At 44.2% G+C, this 10,390-nt stretch overlaps 1 pseudogene; it reads right to left on the minus strand.

Moving 5' to 3' along the window:
* Positions 1-10,390, minus strand: part of LOC103255560 — a 58,462-nt pseudogene that overhangs the window by 41,794 nt on the left and 6,278 nt on the right.

The raw sequence follows: 10,390 nt of genomic DNA on the forward strand, positions 1-10,390 counted from the left end.
GAGGTGGGATGGGAACGCCAGAACCTTAAAAGAGATCTTGTGGGATACTGCCAGCTGCACTAGGCAATCACTCTCATGTGTTTGATAAATGTCTGTGTGCGTGTCTCTTATTGCAAAATAATGAGTGCTTATTTAAAAAATTTATTGACACCCTACTCTGTGCCTACTTCTATTCTAAAAGCTAAGAGGTTGTAATTGTGATGAAACAGACATGATCACCCCCCACTCCAGGTTGTGGTTAAGTAGAAGAAAGAGATATTAAACAACTATTCACACAAATGAATATTCTAGAATCTGAAGTGTGTGGTGTGCTCAGGTGTGACAAGAGATCGCAGTGAAGCTCAGACACACACTGGGGTGAAGAGAAGTCCCCAAGGATGGGTATTTATGGCTGTGACCTAGAGAGAAGTAGGTATGAGCCAAGCAGAGTTTGGAGGGAGAGGGTGTTCCCAGCAGAGGAGCAATTTGAGCAACATCCTGAGATGGAGAAAGAGCTCTGTAAGTTCAGGGATAGAAAAGGTCAATGTGGCTGGACACAGTGACAAGGTGGAGAAGCACACGAGAACAGGGAGAAAGGGCTCCTGTGGCAGAGGAGGCTGGACCTCAGAGGTCACGTTGAGGACTTAGAGCTCGCACCAAAGGTCAATGAAGTCCACTGAAGGCTTTGGGCAGGGAAGGAATGTGATCACCATGGTGGCTCGAGGGAGGTGCCCGGTTTGGGGAAGGCAGGAATGGAAGCCGGGGAGCTCCCAGAGGTCCAATGGGAGATGCCACTGCTGGCAGTGGACATGAGGAGGAGTAGTTGGCTGAGGAGATGTCAGTGGGGCAGCTGAAAGTGTGCCTGGGAACTTGGGCGCGCACGAGGGGAAGGCCAGAGTGCAAGTTCATGCCCACATGGACAGAGGTGTCATTTCCCAAGGAGAGACGCAGGGCAGGTAGCTGGGAGGATGCATTTGGTGCTCAGGGAATTGGCTGTACTGGAAATGTAAATACGGTGGTTGCCAGCACAGCAGAACCCAGGGAGAAAATATACTTTCTAAGGAGGAAAAGAAAAGAGCTGGACCATAACCCAGGCAAAGAGGGGAAACCCGTTGAGTATCTGAAGGAGAAACCAGAAAGGCAAGAGGAACACAAAGCAGCAATGAACCTAGCTGAAGAGGCTTCAGGGAGGAGAGTGATCATCCCTGGGGCTCTGGTGTGGCCTTGGCTGGGCGTGGTGGAGCAGCCAGGGCAGCTTTCCACGGTGTGCCTTGCTGGGTGACCAGGGAACACAGGCAGGACTCAGGTCCCTCTTAAGTCATTTTGGATATTTGTGGAGAAAGGGCAGTCTCTGGGCTGGAGTCAAGGACAAAGCTGTTTTTTTAAGATGGGGGACTTGTTTTATTGGGACAGTCGAGGGCAGGGGAGAGAGAGGGGTTAACTGCTAGAGGAAAGTCTCTGCAGCGGTGGGCATGGACCACCGAACCCGTCATCTGACTGATGTTTGGTTCGTGTACACTGGAGTCCCAGCCTAGGGTGGTGACAGCAAAGGGAGCGTCTAGGTGACTTGGGCCAGGTCTGGGACAACAGGCCTCTCACCTCCTCGCTCCCCCTGCCCCCTCAGTCCTGTTCTTCCCAGCTGGCCCTGGGCGGCCCCCATCACACTCTCAGGACCCTGTCCCTCTCCTCCCACACGGTATTCCCACTCCTTGACGAGAGACAACCTCCTCATCAACCTCCTCATACTGTCCATGGCACCTTTAGAACGACTTTGTCCAAAATAGCACCTCCATAACTTCTCCCTCTGTCAAATAAGAAACCAAATCCGGATGTGGGAAAGAGAGACTTCATTCTCAAAGATTATTAAAGGGAAGGAAGGGACTATTGCAGGGGTGGGGCTGGCAATAGGGAAAACACTCTCCAGGGTTAGGCAGAAAGGGTTTTTTTCCTTGGTAGGGAGAAGTCAGCAAGGTTAGAAGGGGCTGGGTGTGGGAAAGGGGACAAACGCAGGGCACTACCTGACAGCAGATCAGAGAATGTCTCACCTGAGGTCAGCTGTTCTCTGAGGGGCTGCTGAGGGGCTGCAGGCTGGTCCGGGCAGAGAGTGGACCAATGTCCAGGGGCCCAGGGGAAGGAGAGTTTGGCTAACAAGAATTTTGTTCTGAATGATCAGTGGGGACAAGCCGCTCAGCTAGTAATTTATGAGGCAAATAATAGAAATTTGGAGGATCCGTGTCTGGCCTTGACTAGGTAAACTAGGGGGTGTCCATGACTCTTATCTAAGTCTTATGGGGCAGGGGAGATCTTTGTAATAAGACTTTTCCAGAACACAAAAGGGTAGCAGTGGAGGGCATTCCTTAACCATTCCTGTCTTCCAGGACCACAGGGCTCAGGTAAAATTTAGCATTGCACCCCTATAATTTCCCATTCATAATCCCCACTGTTCAGAGCAGCAGATATGTTCCATTAGTAACTTCAAGGGAGTGCCAGACTGCTCCCTTCAACCCTCTCCATTCCTCCTATGGCATCATGTGAGGTCCAAGGAGAATCACATTTCCTGGGAACAAGTTAGGAAGGTCCAGCTTTCAAGTCATCTATGAGCTACTGAGGGGTCTGGAGGATAACTATGAAAATATGTCCATCCTGCGGGTGCCCCTCACTCCCAACAGCTTTAACTTTGCAGGCAACTGCTGCTTGCCTGGTCCTGCTTGCCTGGTCCTGCTTGCCTGGTTCTGCTCCTGTGACAATGAAGTGTTGGCACCTAGGTACTCCAACTTTCAGGTGGCTCTATGCCCCAGCCTGCCTGTGGGCACTGGATTATCTCCTCCCCCCCTTCCTCTCCCACTTCTCCCTACTTAGCTGCTAAGCTAGGGTTTAGTGAGGCTGGGCTATCAGCGTCCTCCCTGCCCTCCATCACAGCTGCCTGCACTGAGGGCTAGAGGGACGGTCCTGCCCATCAACCAGCAGTTCTAGGTCTTGGCTGCACATTGGCTTCCCCTGGGGAGCTTCTAAATATCCCAGTGTCAAAGCCACTCCCAGACCAATTACATCGGACCAGAGCCCAGGCATCAGTTTTGTTTCATTTTGTTTTTCTTTGAGACAGGGTTTGCTCTGTTGCCCAGGCTGGATGCAGTGGCCCAATTCCGGCAAACTGCAGCCTTGACTTTCTAGACTAAGTGATCCTCCACCCTCAGCCTCCCAAGTAGCTGGAGCTACAAGGTACACACCACTATGCGTGGCTAATTTTTAATTTTTTTAATAGAGATTAGGTCTTACTATGTTGCCCTGGTTGTTTTTGAACTCCTGGGCTCAAGCAATTCTCTTGCCTTGGCCTCCCAAGGCATGAGCCACCACACCTGGCCCAAGCATCAGTATTTTTTAAAGCTCCCCAGGTGATTTCAGTGTGTACCCAGGGGTGAGACCTGATGCTCTCTATGTTCGTTAAGAACGGTGTTTCTCAAACCTAATGTGCAGAGGTGAATCTTATCTAAATGCAGATTCTCTTCAGTAGGGCTAGGGTGGATCGGGAATTCATCCTTTCAGTCAAAGCCAGAGGGTGTGTTGCTACTGGTCTGGGGAACTACACTTTAAGTGGAAAGGATCTAGAACAGAACAGTGGTTCTAGCCCTGGTTCCACATGAGAATCACCAGGAAAGGTTTAACCTTTCTGGTGTTTGGCCCCATCCATAGAGATTCTGATGTAATGGTGTGGGGTGAGGCCTAGGTACTGGGGATTTATTTATTTTTAATTTAATTTAACTTTTTTCCTCTTTTAATTTTTTATTTAAAATTGTGGGGTACAATTCAGGACTAGGTATACAAATATTCACTGTGCAGTTACCCTTATCGATGAGGTGTGCTGCCCCCTTCTCCAGGCAGATATTGACTACTGTCAATTCCACCTCTCCACCCCCCCACCCCCCTCACTTTCCCCCCCACAGTTTCCCGCCACTCTCAATCCTTTTCTTATAGTAATATGGTAGTTGTTCAAGTGAGAACATGTGATACTCAGCTCTTTGTTTCTGTGAGAGATCACTCAGTATGATAAACTCTAATTCCATCCAGATTGCTGCAAAGTTCATGATTTTGTTCTTCTTTATGGCTGTGTAGTATTCCATTGTGTATATGTGCCCCATTATATTTTATCCAGTCCTCTTTTGATGGGGAGCACGGTTGGTTCCATGTTCTTGGTATTGTGAACAATGCTGTGATAAACATACGTGTGCAAGATACTGGAGATTTAAAAAGCTTCCTAGATGATTGATTCCAATGTGCAGCCAGAATCGAGAACCACAGATTTCAAATAACGGGATCTGTTAGGATGCAGTGCCTTTAATGGTGTTGATATCATTCCATGGCTTACTTCCCTTGTTGTTGCCTTTTCACTCCAAACTGAGCCCTCTGATTGCCCCATTTCAGGTTCTGGAACAATCCATGGAAGTAGGAAGTTCCTCAACCAACTTTACCTATCCCTCATGCCTCCTCCCTTCTCAGAGGGGTTTATCAGTGGCTGGGACCAAGTGCTAAAGCAAGCTCTGAGCTAAAACTTCTTAAGCAGGAAGCCCCACCCCGAGAGAGATGGTTGGGAACCTGTGCCTTCCCCTCCCTCTCAACTGTTCATTTTGGGGTCCATTTCTTGCTTCCTTTTCCACCTTCCAGCTCAGAGCAGGGGCCTGTCTCTCTTTACCGCCCTGCTCTTGGATGGGGAGCCTGATCCCTGAGCTTTATCTAGCTGCTGGACCAAATTCCTTGCTGCTGACTGACATGGACCCAGGCTTCCACATGTGGACAGGTAATAGGATCATTTGCCTAATGCGAGGTGAGTCAATATACCAAGACAACAAGGATTGCAATGGAGAAAGAAGTGGGACTGCCCACTCTGCCTGACCACCAACCCCTAGTCCCAATCCACATCTCCCATAGTCTCCAGTCATTTTCAGGGCTGTCTTGATAAGTAAAAGATATTCAGAGCAAACTTTGCTGGCAGTCAATTTAATTCATAAAAGAGGTCACTGAGGGCACATTTAGGGCTGCAGGGAAGTCAAACAAGGGGACACATTGCACTGGAAAAGGGGTTTCTTTGCTGATGCTACTATTGGGATTAGGGCTATTCATTTTATAAAAGAGGTATCCTAGGTAGAAGGGCTCTAACAACCACCTCACATGCTCTGAAGCCTCTAACGGTTGTGAAAATGTGGGAACTGAGGCTGGAGACGCCTGCTGGAGTGTGTCTATTTCCAGATGCACTGGGAGATGTGGAGATGCTTTGAAGCTGTACCTCTCAGATGATTTTGATCCTCCCAGGCCCAGAGATAAAGACAGGACGAGGGAGGTGTTATTAGTGTTATTATTTATACTTAGTGGAACATGCATTTGGGGCCTCTTTTGTAAAGTGCCCAAGGCACTACTGATTTATATGTAATTTCACTTCTCACAGCATCACTTTTGGGCAGAGGATGAAGGCTTGAGGCAGCTCTGGAGATAATCACTTTCTTCTAAGTTGGAGTACTCATTAAACCTATATGTTCCCTTTAGAGTTTAGTGTTTATGGAAAGTTATGTCTTCAGTAGAAGCTTGTGTACTTCAGTGACCTAGGTTTCAAACAATTTCTATCATTCTCCCCTGTGGAAAGCTTATATATGGAGAATATATAGATGGGAATCACAGGCAGCTTTGAAAAGAGTGTGGTAATAGCAAGAACATGGAACCAACCGTGCTGCCCATCAAAAGAGGAATGGATAAAAAAATGTGGTACATATACACAATGGAATATTATGCAGCCATAAAGAAGAAAAAAATCATGAACTTTGCAGCATCCTGGATGGACTTAGAGTCTATAATACTGAGTGATCTTTCACAGAAACAAAGAACTGAGTATCACATGTTCTCACTCATAAGTGAACCTTGAACAACTATCGTAATACCATAAGAAAAGGAATGACAGTAACGGGAAACTGCAGGGGTATGGGGGAGCGGGGAGGTGGGATTGGCAGTGGTGGGAAACTGCCTGGTGGAGGGGCACACCTCATCAACAAGGGTACCTGCACGATGAATATTTGTATACCTAACCCTGAATTGTACCCCACAATTTTAAAATAAAAAAATAAAAAAAGAAAAAAGAAAATAGTGCAGTGATTAGGGATTTCTAATTTTATTTTATTATTATCAGGGAACATACTCTGTCTGATCCCCTTCTTTTTTTGTATTGTTAAGATATGATTCCACATCTTTGCAATTGTGAACAAATGTAAGAGCAACCACTAAAAAAACTATACAGAAATGGTATGCTAAAAATGGTATACTAGAAAAATTATAAATAAATCAAAGTGAGATTCTAAAAATCATTCAAGGAACCCACAGGAAGGTAGAAGAAAGATAACCGGGTAACAAGAAACAGGGAACAAATGGTAAACAAATAAAATCCCAACATCTCCATAATTACGTTAAAAGCAAATGGTCTAAAAACACCAATTAAAAGACAAAATTGCAAGTTAACAATTAGGAAGACTAGGTTATTGTGTCTCATTACACAGTAGAGTGAATTAAGTGAACTATATACACATCAGGTAATGTTATAACTTTTGCTTCAACTATAAATATGATCAAAGAAATTCTTGAAATAGAAGGTAGGATGTCATGTTTCCTTCTCCTTTTATCCATTCTGTTGTTCTTCTGTCCTTTCAGAAAGTCCAAACCTTTTATTATCATTTTATTTCTATTTTTTAGGAATTCCTTTAGCCACTCTTTAAGGTTTATTTCTTATTTTAATTTTTTTCTTTATTTCAATAGGTTTAGAGGGTACAGATATTTTTTGTCTGGGTTTTAAGTGTACCGACCACCGCAACCTGTGCACATTGTCCCCGGTCGGTGATTTTTCATGCCTCCATTCCTTTCCTCCTCCCCCTTCCGTGTCTTCAGTGTCCATTATACCATTCTTCATATCTTTGCAGAGCCTCGGTTTAGCTCCCACTTATAAGGAGAGCATGCCGTGTTTGGTTTTCTGTTCCTGAGTTAGTTCACTTAGGATGATGTTCTCTAGTTCCATCCAAGTTGCTGCAAAAGACATTCTTTCATTCTTTTTGATAGTCAAATCGTATTCCCTAGTGTATATATACCACATTTTCATTATCCAATGATCGGTTGATGGCATTTATGATGATTCCACATCTTTGCAATTGTGAATTGTGCTGTGGTGAATATGTGGGTACAGGCGTCTTTTTAATACAACAACATCTGTTCCTTTAGGTAGATATCTAGTAATGGGATTGCTGGATCAAATAGTAGATCTACTTTTAGTTTTCTGAGTAATCTCCATACTGCTTTCCATAGAGGTTGTACTAATTTATACTTCCACCAACAGTGTATAAGCATTCCCTTTACTCCACATCTGCACCAGCATGCATTTTTTTTTTTAAAAATACCAGCCATTTTGACTTGTGTGAGGTTGTATCTCATTGGGGTTTTGATTTGCATTTCTCTGATGATTAGTGATGTTGAACATTTTTTCATGTTTGTTCATGCCATTTGCCCAATTTTTGTGTGTGTGTGTGTGTTGGAGTCTCACCGTGTCACCCAGGTTGGAGTGCAGTGGTACGCTTACAGCCACTCCAGCGTTAGCCCGCTGGGCTCTGGAGATCTTTCAGCCCCAGCCTTCCAAGTAGCTGGAACTAGAAGTTCATGCTACCATGCCCAGCTAATTTTTGATTTATTATAGAAACGAGGTCTCACCGAGTTGCCCGGGCTGGTCTCGAACCCACGGGCTCAGGCAATTCACTTACCTCAGCCTCCCAAAGTGCTGGGATTACAGGCTGAGCCACCAACCCCAGCCTGCCCACTTTTTAGTGGAGTTATTTACTTTTTTTCTTGCTGATTTGTTTGAATTTTTTGTAGTTTCTGGATATTAGTCCTTTGTCAGATGTATACTTTGTGAATATCTTCTCCCATTCTGTAGGTTGCCTATTTGCTCTGCTGATTATTTCTTTTGCTGTGCAGAAGATTTTAGTTTAATTAAATTTCATTTATTTATCTTTGTTTTTGTTACATTTGCTTTAGGGGTTTTAGCCATAATTCTTTGCCTAGGTTGATGTCCAGAAGAATTTTTCCTATTTTCCTTCTAGAATTTTTATGGTTTCAGGTCTGACGTTTAAGTCTTTAATTCATCTTGAGTTAATTTTTGCATATGGGAAGAGACAGGGATCAAGTTTCATTTGTCTTCATGTAGATATTCAATTTTCTCAACACTATTTGTTGAATAGGGTGTCCTTTTCCCAATGTATGTTTTAGTTTGCTTTGTCAAAGATCAGTGAGATCAGTGATCTTGCTCTGTCACCCAGGCTGGAGAGCAATTGCACAACCACGGCTCACGACATCCTCCGACTTCTAGGCTCAAGTCATCTTCCTGCGTCAGCTTCCCAAGTAGTTGGGACTACAGGCGTGCACTAACACACCCTGCTAAGTTTTTTATTTTTTTGTAGAGATGAGGACTTACTATATTGTCCAGGTTGGTCTTGAATTCTTGGACTCAAGCTATTCTGCTTCCTAAAGGGCTGATTCCCAAAGGGCTGGGATTACAGGTGTGAGCCACCACACTAAGCTTTCCAATTATATTTCTACACAACTGTCTATAATTTGTTGAATCAAAGCATAAAAATGAAGTTTCCCTGTATCTCTGGGTCTTCATTCTGAAGGCTCCTGAGTCATGTAAAGCTATGACCAATAAATTTGTATGTTTTTTCTCCTATTAATCTGCCTTTTGTCCGTTGATTTTCAGTGGACTTTCAGAAGGTAAAGAGAAGATTTCCTTTGGCCCCTCCAAGGCAGAAATTGGTATGATGCGTCTATAAGCCAAGAATTGCTGGCTTTACCAGAAGCATGGAACAGATTCTCCTACGTCCTCAGAAGGACCAACTCCGCTGACACATTGACCTCTAACTTCCAGAGCTGTGAGAGAATATATTTCTGTTGTTTTGATCAACAGAACAGTTTGTGGTACTTTATTACAGTAGTCTTAGGAAATTGGTACAATTGGGAACTAGTGACCTGGTATGCTTAAACACTGGGAGTTCAGAGAGATAAAAATATGGACACCATACATCACAAGCTCAAAGTTAGGGCCTGTTATGTTGGCACATGCTCTTACAATGGGACAGATAATCTGATGGACTAGGGTCACATGCACCCTTCTGCTGGCTGGGCACATTTTAATCCCCTTAGATTGCAAATGGTTGGGATGAAATATTTTTCCACATGACATTACTCAGTTTGGGGTTCTGGCATAAAGCAACTAACTCATTAGTGAAAGATGATTGACAGAGGCCAATTTTGGCCTCCAAAAAGGAATGTTAAGTCCTAACTATAGTGCCTCAAAATATGACCTTACTAGAAAATGGGGCCATTGAAGGTGTGATTAATTAAATTAAAAAAGTTTCTTTGGAAAGTAACTTCAAATGAAGATGAAGGGCAGGGAAAATATCTCCCCTAACCACCATCAAAAACAGGAGGATATACATTTGTGTCATCCTTTATGTTTTTTCCATAAGTTTTTTACTTTCAAACCTCACTCTCAAAAGGAATTCTCCTGGGAGCCAGGTGACCCTTCAGGGCCACTCTCTGCTGACAGGTGAAGACTGCTCACAATTTATTACATTCTGCAATTAATATTACATTATTAGTTTATTATATTCTGCAGTGAATAGATTTAATTGAATGCGTCACAGATATTCTTTTTTGTTTGTTTGTTTTTTGAGTTGGAGTCTCACTCTGTCACCCAGACTGGAGTGCAGTGGCCGCTCCCGGCCACTGCAGCCTCGACCTGCTGGGCTCCAGCGATCCTTCCGCCTCAGCCTTCCAAGTAGCTGGAACTACAGGCACGTGCTACCACGCCCAGCTAATTTTTGATTTTATTGTAGAGATGAGGTCTCACCAAGTTTCCCAGGCGGGTCTTGAACCCGAGGGCTCAAGCCGCAGATATTCTTAAAGTAGCTACAGAATCAGGACGTATTGGGGTTCCAATTTGGAAGGATGAATTCAAGGCCATAGTGCCTACTTTGATGTAAACATTTACACACAACTTGGGTCCAACTTGAAGAATTTCAGGGCCACTTGGAACAGATGGAAGAAAGCATTTACTAAGCACCTACTGTGTTCCAGGCACCATGCTGGGTGCATTTCCCTGAAATCACATCTGTCACTCTGTGGTGTTGCAAGATAGCTTGCAACAGGAATCATTTCAAATGGAAAATATCTAGCTCAGCTACAATAATCCAAACAAAATTTTAAAAGAACATGATAGTTTCTACTCTTAGAAACCAGAATCCACTTTCTTAGAGTCCTATCAAACGAGCCCTTTCTTTAGAAATGCAGTGACGCCATGGGTCTCCTCAGCAGGAATAAAATCCTGGCTCTGGTTAGA

This window comes from Carlito syrichta, unplaced genomic scaffold (genome assembly GCF_000164805.1).
Source record: "Carlito syrichta isolate Samal-C Ts95f unplaced genomic scaffold, Tarsius_syrichta-2.0.1 Scaffold74861, whole genome shotgun sequence".
NCBI lineage: Eukaryota > Metazoa > Chordata > Mammalia > Primates > Tarsiidae > Carlito > Carlito syrichta.